Source organism: Henckelia pumila, chromosome 2 (genome assembly GCF_033568475.1).
Source record: "Henckelia pumila isolate YLH828 chromosome 2, ASM3356847v2, whole genome shotgun sequence".
Lineage (NCBI taxonomy): Eukaryota > Viridiplantae > Streptophyta > Magnoliopsida > Lamiales > Gesneriaceae > Henckelia > Henckelia pumila.
Genome location: NC_133121.1, coordinates 46065911 through 46082226, shown reverse-complemented (window position 1 = coordinate 46082226; position 16316 = coordinate 46065911). Strand labels below are relative to the sequence as shown.

The 16316-nt window shown below is 35.2% G+C and overlaps 2 pseudogenes; both read left to right on the top strand.

Moving 5' to 3' along the window:
• Positions 1–2516: 2516 nt before the first annotated feature.
• On the top strand, positions 2517–9070 carry LOC140884686 (uncharacterized; annotated as a pseudogene).
• Positions 9071–10790: 1720 nt separating this feature from the next.
• Positions 10791–15446, top strand: LOC140884367 (negative regulator of systemic acquired resistance SNI1-like; annotated as a pseudogene).
• Positions 15447–16316: the final 870 nt, after the last annotated feature.

Genomic DNA, 16316 nt, shown 5'->3' with positions numbered 1-16316 from the left:
GATTCAACAAGTATACCAAGTGAGGATCATTGGAAAGCACTAATGAGAAGTGCTTGGATATTTGAAATAACACTTCAAGTTATGGAATAGTGTATACAAAATATCCCGCGGTCGTAGAAGGATTTTGTGGATGCAAATTAGATTTTTGACACAAAAGACTCCAAGTCTACTAGTGGATATGTGTTCACAATTGGCGGAGGAACGGTGTCATGAAGATCCTATAAACACACATGTATAGCTCGGTCAACTATGAAATCCAAGTTTATTGCATAGATAAAGCTGGTGAAGAAGCCGAGTGGCTTCAAAACTTTCTAGAAGATATTCCTTGTTGGAATAAACCGGTGTCTTCCATTACTATTCATTGTGAACAGTCAGTCAGCAATAAGAAGAGCACCAAGTAGTATGTACAATGGTAAATCTCGACATATTCGTCGGAGACACAATACCATAAGAAAATTGAATCTCAAATGGGGCAATTTCGGTTGATTATGTAAAGTCAAAGGAAAACTTTGCGGATCCGCTTACAAAAATATAAATAGTAGATCAAATTTAACAAACTACTAAGAGGAATGTGCTTAAAATCTACAAAATAAAATATTTATTAGCGGTAACCCAAACTTGATAATTGGAGATCCCAAAACCTTAGTTTGAGTACTTGAAATCTTTACTCGCTCATTCCTAGAACAACCAAGTAGAAACGTATCTGCAACATGTGGTGAGGTTAAGTTTTTTTTTTAATGATTCCTATACCTATAAGGTAGAGTAACGATGACACTGCTTGATAGGAGATCACCTATATAAGTGCAAAGTATTGGCTTGGCTCGGTGCGGTGAGGTGGGGTGGGGTCTTATGATCCAATTATTTTTTTGAATAAAATTTAGTTAAAATAATATTTATTGTTATTTTATTGTGTGTGCCCGAGCTGAAAATTGTTACAGCTCGAGCGCATCCCTCACCTGCGGGATAGAAGTTTGGCCGCCCGAGCGGTAAAATATTATTGCTCGAGCGTAGCGCCAAGAAGCTGCGTGGACAGAGGTCTGTCCGTCCGAGCGGTAAAATATTACCCGCTCAAGCGCAGCTCTCCACCTGCGGTACAGAGGAGTGTCCGCCCGAGCGGTAAAATCTTACCGCTCGAGCGCGCCGTTTTTGTGTTCCAGAAAAGTTACGACTCTTTTTTGGGATTTTTTTCTGTCATGGGTTGCATCCTTAGGCCATAGGACGTATTATTTGGAGTTTTAGGCTATATATATGATTGATATAACACAAAGAAAGTAATGAAGAACATCTGATAACGTATAAACAACCAGATTTTTGCTTTCCTCTGCGATTTCTCCCCTCACTCTCTCAAAAGAAAGTTTTACTTATTTTCGTTCGCTGAAGTTCGTGATATTTGTAGTGCTGCTATATCACGATCGTTAGTCGTTGTATCTTAAAGACGATTGCCGCCAACGTTAAGCACTGTTAACGTGCAATTTCGTCTTGCGGATAGAGAGAATCTCTCGCCTCGACTTGTTCGGATTGGATATTTCTCCAATTATACTTTGTCAATGCTGGAGTTGGTCAAGTTTTGTGATATAACATACATTCAGTTAAAACGTCGTGTTAGTTGCTATTTTCTTTCCCTGCAGGTCAACTTGGATTTGTGTTTTCGAATTGTACATTTGATTTTGTGGGAAACAAGAACGTTGAAGCGAATATTTTTACGTATATGTTGTTCATAAATTCTTAAATACAAGTTATTTATATAGCTTTTTTTTTTGATACAGTTATTTGTATAGCTTTGGATTCATTGAAATGATTATATTGTTGAAAATATTGAATATGAGTATTATTTGTGCATGCAATGGTGGTATTTTCATTTTAAAGTTTCAATGCTTTTTTACTTATGATTATGATTATGCAACAATTTATTTTTAAAAATATCATGATTTAAATCTATCATAAAAAATATTTTTCGTTCAAAATTTGTTATATTTAAATTTATCTAATGCGTGTGTTTCGATTGATTATATATTATATTATATAATTTTTTTTTAATGTTTGAGCCTGTTTGGTATCAAAAGCCAAACAAAAAAGTGTTTTTTTTTTAATTTAAAAAAAGTGTGCTTTTCTAATTTATAATGTGTTTGGATGAGCTTTTTAGTGCTTAAAAAACACTTATTTAAGCTAAAAGTAGAGCTTTTTCAAAAGTCCAAATTTAAAGTTTAAAAAAGTATTTTTTTAAAAAAACTATTTGAAAAGCAAACGGGCTCAATAACTACTTTTGTTTATCAATGTGATACCAAAATTTATTCCGCAAAAAAGTATCATTGATCTCTCGTTTACATATCAAAATTTTCCTCCAAAACACCCTTTCCTCACAGTATTATTATTTATAAAATAAAATAAAATAAAATAAAATAAATGAAAATTTAAACAAGTATGTTTTAAAATATTTAACCTCATTATATATATTTAAGGGATTTTTTGTTTTAAAAAAAAGAAAAAAAGATTATATTGATCCCGAGTCTCGACTCTCGACCACTTGGGTAAATTCTAATACAACCGAATGGAATAGAGAAGGTTTCACAGAAAGGGGAATTCGATTCAGTAGAGAGAGAGAGAGACAGAGAATAAACCCTTGGAATCTGCTAGCTTCTTGAATCCAAAGGGTCGTGAATTTGTCTCTGCTTAATTTTAAGCAGTGAAGGAATTCTTCTCTTTGGATCGAGGAGAGCACACGCGCTGAAATGGGAAGAGGGAAGTTCAAGGGCAAGCCCACTGGCCGCCGCCAGTTCTCCACGCCTGAACAGATGAGTATGTTGTCCCCGCCCCCCGCGTAATTCTCATTTTCTTTGGTTTCTTTATTTGTCTTCTGTTCTATCTATTGTTTTATCGGGCGAGTTTTAAGATCCATAATTGATTTGGTATCTGCGACAGTGCGACTGATGAGTGAAGAGGGGTAAGCGGTGATTCTTGAGCCGGTGACGGGTCCTTGACTTAGCTGTTCGTGGGTTATTTTTGTGTGCGCTGTATTTATGGTTTTTTCGGTGTTCTTTTTGTATTTGTTGTGTGCTATATTTATGGTTTTTAGGTGTTCATTTTTTGTCTTTCTCTATCGTTTTAGTCCTGTTGCTCTTCGTTCCTTTATACTTTGGAATGCGGGATCTTGCTAGTTTGTGTGTTTAAGTTCTCTCATAAAATCTTATTCTCATAAAATCTAATTTTATGTAACTTTTTTCCTTTTCTTTTTTTGATGAATCCAGTGGCTGGTACATCTGCATCCCGTCCTCGCACATTTAAACAGGTGAATTATATTGCTTTAGATTTCCCTCAACGTTTGTGCTTGCTGAGATTGGATATATTATGTTTGATTTATCCTGTTTTGCTAAGAATACCCTGGGATGTTATCTTTTCGGCACCAATGTTGAGGAAAGGAGTATTATTTAAATCTAACCAATGTAATTGATATCAGTTGTTTATAACTCTCATGTACCATGCAATTCACTTGTTATTCATGGATATATTGTATAGAATGATGAAATGTGCCATGTCAGTCTGCCTAAGCACGCTAAATACCAAAGAACCATAGTAATAGAGCTCTTTTTCATGGATAACCCATAATTAACCTGGTATCATAATGATAAAAGTCTACGAGTTTTTAGGAGCTTGGTATTTGTCTTGTGCAAATTATAGGAGGTAAGAAATGAACTGCTGATTTTTTAATTATTATTATTTTATCTTGTTTTCAGACTCGTTTTAGTATGTTTATTTATTGTTTTTTATATCACCCTCACCCTTCTTAATTGTACACACATTTTTATTTACAAATGTTTTCCTTCCCCCTTTATAAACCAACAGATGTGCCATAAGTTGTACTTGCTCTTGTAATTTTTATACACTCATCAATGTGATTTATTAGATATATGGCTATTGTTACAGGAAGTGGCTGAAGTGGAAGAAGATGAAAATCTGATGTAGAGTCCGAAGAGGAATCTGAGGATGAACCTGAAGTCAGTACATTGCGATTTGATTTTGTTGAGCATTTTGGTTTCGGTAGAACTTACTAAACTGCTAACATGCTCACCCATTTGCTAATGTTGGCAGAAACAAAAAGGTGCAGAGGGTGTCATTCAGATTGAAAATCCAAATTTGGTGAAGACAAAGAACTTTGAAAGCACGCGATGTTGATGTATGTTACTCCAATTATTCATTCTCTAACTTAATAGTTGCCCTTTTATAGTTTTCTTGATTTCTGAATGTTGTTTCTTTGCCTTGCAGATGGAGAAAACAACTGAGCTTTCAAGGCGGGAAAGGTCGTGAATATTTTTTTATTACTATTATTAATATGCTATTAGATTTCCAAGACAAGATTATAAATATTAATTGGTTTTTTCCATTTCTCTTTCACTGTTAGACTTTATTATTTTCGGTAATATCTGTAGAAGGCAGCTTAGAGAATTTCTTTTCTAGAGAACTCTCCCTGAGTCCCTGCTACATTGTGTTCTGAATTGCAACTTCATATTTGCTTCATTGAGCCTCACTTTTTTCTCTGTCATGGGAACAAGGTGGGTAGGTTTTAGGATCTAAATCTCCTTACAGGTTCAATTCTGCAAATAATAACTAATGGAGAAGGAAGAGAGATTTACTAATACCAAATATGAAATAATAATATGAGAAATATCTCAGCCAAAGATAGAATCCTTTTACAAGAAGAATGCAAACACTCTCTTGCCCCTAGCGTAAGCCAGTACCCTAGCACAAGCTAGTAAGAACAAAACACAATAAAGTGAATGAATTCCCCGTATTCTACTTCTTCGCATTTTATTCAAGGTTACCCACTGTCTAGATTGTTCCTAGATTTGTCTATTGGGCTTATATCTCCCTGTTGGTTTGAATCCAGCCCAATAACATATTGGGTCGTAACAATACCGCCCTCCTCAAAATTAGCCTTGTCCTCAAGGCTAAGACATGGAAGTTGTTTCTTCTTGATGTAGTTTTAGTCGTCACTTTTCTTGTGCATTGCTGCCACTACTCTCAGATAATTGTTGCCAACCACTTGAGCCTTTTGTCCGAATCCAACCACCCTTTTGTCCGAATCCAACCACCCTTTTGCATTCTACAATTAGTGTATTGTTTTTCTCAAATATCAGAGAACACATTGTCCATACGTTTCCAATCATGTCCTCAACAAAGATGGAGATTTATTTCCCCCTATCCCATGTCTTGTTAGCATCAATTATCCCAACAATTATAATAGGGAAATATCCCTTTTTATCTTCAGCAAAACTTTTAACTTCCCTCTCTCTGTCCCATTTCTTGTTGGGATCATCCACCTTTTTCGCCCCATGCAACATACCAATTAAAACATTATACACAAAACCATTGAAACTCCACCTGCATCTGTTCATCTGATTCATCAACTCCAAACCCTTAATCAAGCCTCCCAATGTTACCACCAAGTTTTTTAAATTCGCCCAACCTAATACAAGAGAGTTCCACTAAAATTCACACTGGATTCCAGAAACACCTTAAAAGCAGAAATGGTAGAGAAATTACCACCTTCGGTGTAGTTTATGCTGATCCAAAACCCGCCACTCCAGCAGTTCTTCCTTAAGTTTGGTCAGAATTCTTGAATCCACGACGAAGGAGCAGTATAAGGTCCCATCACCCCATTCAAAACGTCTAATGACGTGTTCCACCCATAATAGCCCACCTTCGTCCAACTCTCTTCCGTCACGCCCAATATCATACTTGGGCTTGATGCAGCAATCCGCCCAGTATCCTTCAAACCCCAAAATCCTCCCCGTCTTCCTAATCTCAAACTCTCCAATGCGCAACCCCGCAATATTGCTGCCCGAGCTTTGTCCGCTGTGAGATCCTTTGACTTGGATATTGTATTCGGACCAGGGCCTATTCCTCTTGCCAACAATAAAAATGGCCCGTAAGTAAAAAAAGCCCATATATTTTGGCAAATTATTAACGCAGTCCTGTGCAATAACCTTCACTGCATCTCCTCCCAAGCCCTCTTCCAATTGCTTAATATGTTAACCCTAGTAATTTTGTTCTTAGCCTCAAGCCTCGATTCCATGATCCCAATAATTGTGATTGGGCCCGGGTCTATTTCTCTTGTCCAAATTCCATTGTTGGGCTTATTAATGACATAGCCCAGTTGAACTTGTTTGCCCATAGCCCATTCCTGGGCTGTCCACTGCTTAGGCCTCACAATTCTAGGTTCTTCAGTCGACCCTCTTTGCATCGAAGCAGCGTAACTTTCCCATGGATGCTTATCTGGGGGTTTCTTTTTAAGTTCATCCATAAACGCCCATGGAATCGGTTTTATCGCATGTAACTCCGGTAAACCTACGCTTCTCGGAGCCCGTTTCTCTTCATCTATCAGTCCCAACAGTTTTTCTTCATTTTTTTGCTTCCCATCTGTGACAAGCAATTTTCCTGTTGAGAATTCACCTTCAAAATGAATCCCCCTGAAATCCGGTTGTTCAGCCTCTTTGTTAATCGAGATTTTCCCCCCAACACTCTGACTGTTAGGCTCCATAATTACAATCTCAATCTCCTCCTCCTCGACTGGTTTCTCATTTATTTCATTAAGAAACTGAATATCACTTGTATTCCTTCGAATAATCTTCTCCACCATTTTTTTGGCAATCGATAGTGAATCCCCTTCGTATCTTCTTAGTATAGTCAAAATAGCATGGTGTAAATCTGCTGATAAATCATCCCTTCTTCTAAAACAACATTCATCACCGCTTCCATAGATTCCAAAATTATTTCCGAGGGAGAGTTGCTTGCGGCTCTAAGCAAGTGTTGAAACATTTTATCAACTGATTGCACTCTAGATCCAACATAAGAACACATGACCTCACCTTAGCCATTGTTTCCAGAATGGATACTCTCTTGAGATGAGATGTGCTTCCCGTGGCTGATAAATCCCCAAAACTCCATACTATCAATTGAAAAACCTCTTTCATTTTGGCATCCTCATAAGGAGTCGCTGTGCATGTAATTCTGATGATCTCACTGAGGCAAGAAGTTTATTCCAACTTTTACATCAACATCAGAATGCTTTAAAAATTGTTCTGCTACCAATGCCTCCTTTAATGGTGAAAGAGTCATTAGCATGGATTGGCCAGGGGACTGATCCACCTTTGCCAAAAGCTTCTCAATTCGATTGATGAGACGGAGTTCATGACTGAGAGACAAGGAAGTCTGAGAAAGAGTTTTGCAAGCACCTGAGAGACATTTTTCCAGCCACTTTTCAGCCATCGGCAGCAACAGTTTTCCTTCTTTTTCTCTTTCTTTTTTTTTTTCCCTTCCCGACAAAGATCCGGCAGGTCGGACCAATTGTTAGATCTAAATCTCCTAACACGTTCAATTCTGCAAATAATAACTAATGGAGAAGGAAGAGATATTTACTAATACCAAATATGAAATATAATCTGAGAAATATCCCAGCCAAGGATAGAATCCTTTTACAAGAAGAATGCAAACACTCTCTTGCCCCTAGCGTAAGCCAGTAGAAACCCTAGCACAAGCTAGTAAGAACAAAACACAATAAACGTGAATGAATTCCCCGTATTATACTTCTTCGCATTTTATTCAAGGTTACCCACTAGATTGTTCCTAGATTTGTCTATTGGGCTTATATTTCCCTGTTGGTTTTGAATCCGTCCCAATAACATATTGGGCCGTAACAGTAGGTGAGATGCTGGTGGCACTTTTTTTTAATAGATCCTTGTGGTCGCTGACCTTACTGGCTAGTTAAAAAACAGGTGGTGGAGTGAACCATTTTACACAGAGCTTTAGATTTTCATTGCAGGGTATATAAGTAGTAAGCACTCTGAATAATGATACTCCCGACCGAAATAACCTGTATATTCTTCATTTTGATATTGTTCTCAGAGAGGAGATTGAAAAGCAGAAAGCTCATGAAAGGTACATGAAGCTGCAAGAACAAGGGAAGACTGAACAAGCAAGGAAAGACTTGGGTAATGTTTTTCAACTGCTTCTCAGTTGTACCTTATTATCCTTGTTTGAGTGTTAGAACTCTCTTTCGAGGCATCTCTGTACAATTTTGCTTGTTCTAACTTGACTCATGGACCTTGGAAACTCATGCAATAATTGCTTTTTTATATTAAATAATAATATTTATCTTTTGTTGCATTGTGGATTTAACCTTTTTTGTGGTTTTCTTATTGGTGTCATCTATAACACCACTAGTCGTTAGTTTTGATTAAGATGATAAATGATTAGTTTAGCCTGCCAAATTCTTTGAATCTCTGGATTTTGGACTGCACATTGTTGACCAATCTTTGAAGTCGTCTGTTCTCAATCCTGGTATTTGTTCTCATTAGCAACTGACAAAAGAGGTTGATCTTGCATATGAGTTTAATATCTGAACTGGTAGAATTTTTACTATACTAAAGTCTCAACCTTCCTTTTTGTCTCGAATAATCTCTCTTCCTCCATTTTTACTTTTTACTTCGAATGGACTTATCATTCGAAGTAATTTTGTGTTCATTGTTTTTGCTTTAGTCTTGATATCTGAGATGGAGCCATCCACTCACCGAATTTGGTTACTATTGTAATGTGCTGACATCACGATGTTCTCATGTTTTAAGTTTAAGTACTTTTCACCTTTTTATCGGTAAAACTAATGATTTTTATGTCATGGGCGTATTCTCTTCTATAATTTTGCAGATCGTCTGGCCCTTATACGGCAGCAAAGGGTTTGAAGCTGCTAAAAAACGAGATGAGGAGAAAGCTGGTTAGTCTCCAAAACTTACGGGTAGATTTCGTCTTCCTCTTTTCTCTCCAACTGATCTCATTTTACTTGCACACGCAGCAAAGGAACAGAAGAAGGCGGAAGCTCGCAAATAATCATATTTATATTCTGGTAGAAGATGGCGATATTATGTTTTTGCCTTTTTGGGTATTTGAACCATATTTAGTTCCTGATCAATATTATGTTCTCATGCTGCTAGTTATGTTAAACCAAACCCTTTTCCCATTTCAGTTGTCTTTCATTGTAATTGTATTTCGACAAAAACTATGACCAGTACTACTTCTTTAAGTTGTAGCATACTCCCCCCCCCCCCCCCCCCCCTCTTATATTATTATTTATATATAACATAAATACGTGAATATATCTTGGCCTGTTTTTATTGAAGCAAGCAACTTGTTCATATTTTTTGTACGTTTATGAATTTCATGATCTCATTGATCGTTGGTGTTGAGACAGTTTTATGGACCAATCCCAAGATCCAATGACAAAGGGATGCCAAATTATATACTACATCTATTTGTTTTATTTGCATGAATTTTAAATCATCATCTATATACCTAAATTATGTATTAAATTAATAATATATTTTTCTGTAAAATAACGTTCAGCAGGATCTTCCGCATGCAAATGTTTTGTGCTTTTTCTTTTTTCTTGTTTCTTGTTTCTTTTTTCTTTTTTAATGATGTATGGGGCTTACTCCAGCTGAAGTGTACATTTTGAATGCTCAAAGCTATGCGATGACCAGTTTTAATCAGTGTTTGAAAATGCTTAAAAAAATGATTATTAGCTCTTTTTTTTTACAAATTTTTTTACCTTAATCCGTCTCTAAACTCAGGTACTTCTGGAGGTAAATATTTTGCTTGTGTACTCAAGCCATATAAAGAAGGGAATTTTCGAAAATTTATTTCACGCCACTATCATATATCAAGCTCCTCACAAAATTTCACACTTTTTGTTTAGTTCCGACCACGTTTATCATTTTATTAGTACGTCTTTTTTTGAGGTTTCAAGCTCTGGCTTATGGTTTACAGTAAACCCAAATCTTAGTCGCTCTTTGACGAAGAATGAGAACATTTATCAATAATTGAAGTTATAAGTTAACGACCTTATTTGGATAAATGAATGAACAACATTTGTACTAATAAAAAACCAATAAGGATAAATTTTGATTTCCAAGATATTGATTGCTTATTAAAAGAAAAACACAAGAAGATAATGGTTGCTTACAGCTGAATTCACATATCATGATAAATTTGCTTGTAATACTGTCATTTTGTGGGAACGAAATTCTACGTTACGTTTGGTACTATATTTTTCTCTAGTAATTTTCGTTTGCACAAATTATTAAAAATTAAACGTACTAAACACCGAACAAAAAACTATTCACCATTGATAAACATTATTTTATTTAAAAAATAAATTGTATCTCAATCACGATAAATGATTAAAACAATATATTAATGATTTTTTAATTTAAAAAATAGACGAATCAAATGTTTTATCAATGATTAATTATATTTTGTCTTTTCATGGTATTTGGTGCGTTTAATTTTTAATAATTTGTGCAAATAAAATTTGTATGATTAAACACGATTTGAAACATAAGTGTAGAAGAAGATTTCGTCCATCTTCTTGAAACAATAAAAAGTACAACAAAACAGATGAATATATAAACAGACGTATGTAGGCATACATGTATGCATTTATACATAGGATATATTTTGTATGAGATGGTCTCATAAATATTTATGCATAAGACGATGGACCTAATTCATATATCCATAACTAATAATATTTATTATTACTAAGAGTCCGGCATGTAAGATTAATTGTTAGAAGACTTTTCGTGTGATATACATACATATACATAAAATATAATTTATAAAATATGAACAAATGACAATCGGTGGTAATGACTTCAACCACACAGATGTTATGTTTGCCCTTGCAGTACACATGGCGGGAAAATTACACAACAGACTGCATTTTGTACCACAGCAATCCTCCTTTCATCCTCTGTGATTTGGAGAATCTCTGAAATCGAGATATGGAGATGCGAAGGATTGCTGGCGAAGGGGCGTACGGAGGAATGGAAGAGAACACTATGGCCATACTCGACAACTCCGGCTTCAAACACTCTCATCATCTCAAGGATGACAGTGCGTGTTTTTTTTTTTTTTTTGTGGGGGTGGGGGTTGAACTTCTGATCTTGTTTCCCAGTGTTATTTGCCTGCAATCTTACGTTCCGATTTTTGTCTGCTTAAATAGGGCTTGCTTTTTCTTGAAGCTGTTCGGGCTGCTTCTCTTCTCTCTGGTAATGGAAGCGCACCTACAAGGTGTGTGATGATATAAAGATCAGATAGAGCAGTTTTTATTTGGGATTTATAACTTAAGATACTCGGATACTCTTTTTTATAGGGCGAGCTCTGTTGTGCTCGAGAATTTAATTACCTACTCTGTGCTGCTCTTTTCCCATGTCCAGAATCGAAAAGTTCAGTCATTTTTAAGTGATTATTATTGTAATTGTGACATATGACTTACATGTTCCGTATTTGCTCACAACCGTAATCAGCTCAATAGATCATTTATGAATTTATTTCATGCTTCCATTGACTTATTTTTCATTTTGTTGGAACAGGAAAATATTTGAGGCAGTGTTTCATATTCTGAAGGACGTGGATTCACTAGATTTAATAATGGAAAGTTATCAGCTTCTCATTGAATTGCATATGGTGGTGTTTTTTTTTTTCTTTTTTTTAATTCATGGTTTCCTATATTCTCTTTACTTACCTTTGGTTAAATGGTCTCCTTTGATGTAGCATTTTCCTCGGGTTTTCTTGTCGAAAAGAACAGTCAGAATCATCTTCATCTTCACCTTCAAACAATCTTTTTAAATTCATTACAGTTCAAGAGGTGATTAATTACACTATGATTCATGAACCAATTATTTTTGTTGTAAGTATTACAATCTACTTTAAAGGAAGAGCAATGAATGGTTTCTCCACTTCATACCAGGCGTGGCTGCCATTTAATTTTGGGTTGGACCTCTCATACAATGAGAGGACTGAAGCCAACAAACCCTCAAGAAGTTCAGTGGACTCCTTGGTGTGTAAATTTGGCCTTCTCTCCGGTGCTGTTTTTTTCAAAGTATTATCGTTAAGGAGGAAAACAAACTTCTTCATGCTCTATATTATTATGTTATATTTATGGCGACATTCCATCTCAATAGCTTAATTTTGCAATTCTTGAAAATTATAAATATCAATTGTCAATTTCAGGGTTTTCATTCTCTAATACAAGAAGTTGCTAAAGCGGATAAAGAGAGAAAATCTGAAGTACTGGAACTTATGGTTAGTGACTTTTGGGAAAATAACTTTTTAAGATAGCTGACACTGGCGTATTCTTCTTTCATGCTCAAAGGTAGTTAATGTGAACTAGAAACTCTCTAAATACGACAATGTAAAGCAATTGACATGTGTGGCCTGGTGTCTTCGTACGTGCAATCTCTTTTGTGCCTCTAATAATCTCTTTGGCGTTGGTCTCATATTGCTTTGGAATTCTCCCTGCTTCAATTACTGAGATTTATATCTGCATGGTGATATTAGAGCAACACATGGCTTTTTCTCATTTCCATCTTCCCTGTTAGTCCAAACCTCAGCAAATGCCTGTTCTCCTTTTTTTCCAGACGTCAATGATGATTCTCAAGTCTTTTAGTCCTCCATTGTTTTGAAAATTTTATCTATTTATTTATTTTTTACTGGCCGGGGTGGGGGGTGGGGTGGTGTTGGGGGTGGGGGGTTTGGGGGGCATTTTTTTATTGATTAATGAATGCTGTACAAAATTTGTGGTGAAAATTAGTGTGCGCATTGATCACGAACGAATTGACTCTTTCTTGTTCTAGTTCCTGAAGACTATGCTACTGCTTCAGTATCTCGTCATATTCCTTGAAGGAGATTTTCTTGCCTCGAAATTGTGCATTTATAGGTAAGTTCATTCTCTGTTTTCCCTGTTTTATTTCATAGAAGTTCCTATAAATTCCATATTTATTGTTTGCGATTAGCAGAAGAATTGAACTGGACCTTTTTGAGGGAGTCCCTTGTGAACATGCTTCTGGTATGCATTCCATGGTCTTAATATTTATAATGAATTTTACAAGATTTTTAAATTTTTATTCACAGTAATAAGTGGTCAGAGACATTTTTTTTGCTTTTTCTTTAGACTGTTTTATAGAAATCTTTTTGCAGGGGTCAAGGAAAATTCTGTACAAAAGTTTAATAAAGGACTGCTTGTCGCTCATGCATGTCTTGTCTCAAGAAGCCATGTCATTTGAAGATTTGAGCTACCACGAGAGCTCTTCAATCGAATCATCAGCAGAAATCAGTACAGCTGTGACATTAGCATTGCCTGAAGTAAAAAAGTCCACATGTGCTGCCCTGAAGAAGTTTCTCTTGATGGTGAATTTATAAACTTCTCATTCTAGATGTGATTGGAGGAAACTAATATTTTATTGATCAAACTTCATATATATAGGTCATGGAGTTGGATTCATCACGCTGGAGTGCTGATATGCAAGGGCTTACCACCAGGGCTGATGGCGTAAGGTACAAAATTTTGTTGATTATTTTAAACCTATTTTTGCTGAAGTTTGAGATGCATTGGGTACATCTTAATCTGGGCGTAGTGCAGGACTCCAGTCGTGGAGATAATTTTAGATGAGCTTATTTATGACAATGACATCCGATGCTCCTTTCTTCAGGTGATCTCTCCCCCAGCGCTCGCTTTAGTTCACATATTCGTTAAAGAAGTTCAATTTGCCCCTGGTGCGGTTAGCAAAAAAAGATATTTGTTAGATATTCTGGCTTGAGCTAATACCTGACACAGAGCTTATTGCTGCGCACTTTTAGACTTTTGGACGGTTTAAATTTCCTATGAGAAGTTTTATCGCAGACGTACATCAACATCCTATTTAGTCTATTTACATGTTCAGAATTATGTATCTGAACTGCATATAAGTTCAAATGTGGCTTTTATCCTCAAATTTTGTTTTAAATACTTAGTTTTGTGCTACAAAAATTGGAGCTAGAAAGAACTTTTATCATTCATCCTGGTCATGTCATAAATTTTTCTTTTGTTTTCTTACTTTATCACTCTGAAAATAAGTATTAGTGGTTTGGGGCCTTTCCTTTTAATTATTTTCTAATCTTTGAATTAGTCAAAGTGTAGTGAATATGAAAAAGGGAATTGATTTAGCAATATTATTGGAAATTTACTTTCAAATGTTAGCAGGTATTTGATGAACCGAAATGGAAGCTTAAAATTATCATACAATATTTCCAGAAGTATATTCCAAAGGTAAGCTGACTAATACGTGCTTGGTTTGTGTTGGAACTTAAAAGTGGGTAAATTAGGTTTTGTGGCTTCTTTATCATTTTAAAATTATTTGCAAAACTTTGATTTTGGAGTGCGGAAGTTTTTTTGATCGATTAAGAAAACAATACTAAATGAATGTAAATAAACACTTTGACAGAGTAAATGATTTTGAGGCTCAACAAATAGCATCAACTCCTTTCTTTTCGGCAATAAATCCTCAACCCAAGGATCTAACTGCAAACTTCCTTGTATGATTTGTTGCAGTCTTCTGTCCAAACTAGGAGCTCATATGTTCCCGTCAGTGATGAGACGTTTGATGGAATTCTGAAGTATCTGGCCAACGGTAATAACACAAGGAGTATCATAAAAAAAATTTGCACAGAGGTTGTTCAGTTACTCTTGGCACATGCTTTTCAGGTAATAACTCATCTCATACATGGCAGTGTATTTCTTCTCTTCTGATTTGCAATCCCTAAATTGATCACATTATCAAATTAAGATGATGAGCTGCACGTGCAACTAGAGCTGTAACGACTCATTTCCATATGAATGTTTGAGTACTCAATAAATAAATGAGATGAAATGAGAATCCTATATAAACTTATTTTCATAACAAGTTGCGTTAAAATTTGTTACCTCTGCATGGTGTTGAAGGGTAGAAAACAGTTGCAGCACCTTTGTTTATTACAATGACTGCACATTGCACTCTTTTCAGGCATATTTAGTGCTACATCTTCAGTGTGCCTCTGATGGTTGTGATGTTTCCCCAGAAGATATCAAGAGTATCTCCCCAGTGGAAATCTGCAATAGCATAGTATCTGCTTTTATGTGTCTAAAAAGAGAAGATCGGTAAGATTCAACCTGTCCACATGTTGTGCTTCAGCTCCTATGAGTTTTGTCTTTGTATCATATTTCCTAGGTTTTCTGGAATACCTTTATGATATCACTAGTCGGTGTTAAGTTGATAACTTTTCGCAACATATTATCTTCCTGTTGGAGTCGGACCTGTACAGATATAAAGTCAGCTCATATTGTTTCTCTTCTATTAATCTGTGACAAATCTCTTATCTTACAGGAGCTTGGAGTTAATATGTATCGGTAAAGAAGTGCTGTTTACGGCTGCTACCATCCTCTCCACAAAATCACATGGTCTCTAAACATTTAGCAAGATTTGTTATCGGTAATTTCTGTTTGATTTTTCTTCAACTTTGCTATATAATTGGCTGTGAACATTGAACAAAATCTATATTGAGGACATAATCTTTGCTTGTGAAGAAACCGCCAATGGACTTTCTATGGTTAGTAAAAGTTGATCATACCACACGAACGCGGGACGCATTATCATGTTTTTCTATAGGATGGAAATAAATACTTATGTTTATATTATTTATAAAGCAAAGATTGTTACAGGGTCAGGGATCATTGTTTGGTATGTTTTTAATTAAGTTCTCAACAAAATCCGATTAAACATTTGCAAACGAAGCTTGTTTAGGAGTGGAATAGGGTCAGGACTCATCTCGTAACCTTTCTATCAAATTCTCGTCCTGAAAAAAATCGAAAAACTTTTTTTCTCCCCCGATCCCGAACCCGACATATTCTGGGACCCGAATATTTGGGATCCTGCCGGGTAGGGAGAGAAAATCCCGAATTTTTTTTTTAAATTTTCAAGATTTCGTTCAAAAAAATTGTGATTATTTTATATGTGTAAAAATATTATTTAGAAATTTATATTTTTTTAAAAAAATAAATATTCAACTTAAAACATATAATATTAAAATATTTCGAATAACATTGCAAGATTTTGTCAAGAGAAGAAACATCATACTATGCATCAGATAATTATTATTAATAAAATGTTCGGATACAAATTATTAGATAAATTTTGTTAAATAGATTGTCAAATTGTATATCTTATTTTAGATATTTGTTATAATTAAATAATTATAAATATGAATTAATTAAATTATTAATTTAATTTTTTTAAAAAATACACAAATATGTACTTTCGTGATTCTACTATTCGATCATTTCAATAATAAACAATTATATGAATTAAGTCCATAATTAATTGTTATGTGTTAAAACACAATAATATTTAGCTTAATCTATTAATAAAATGTATTATAATATTATTTTGAGACGAGTGAGAATCTTGTCAGAATAA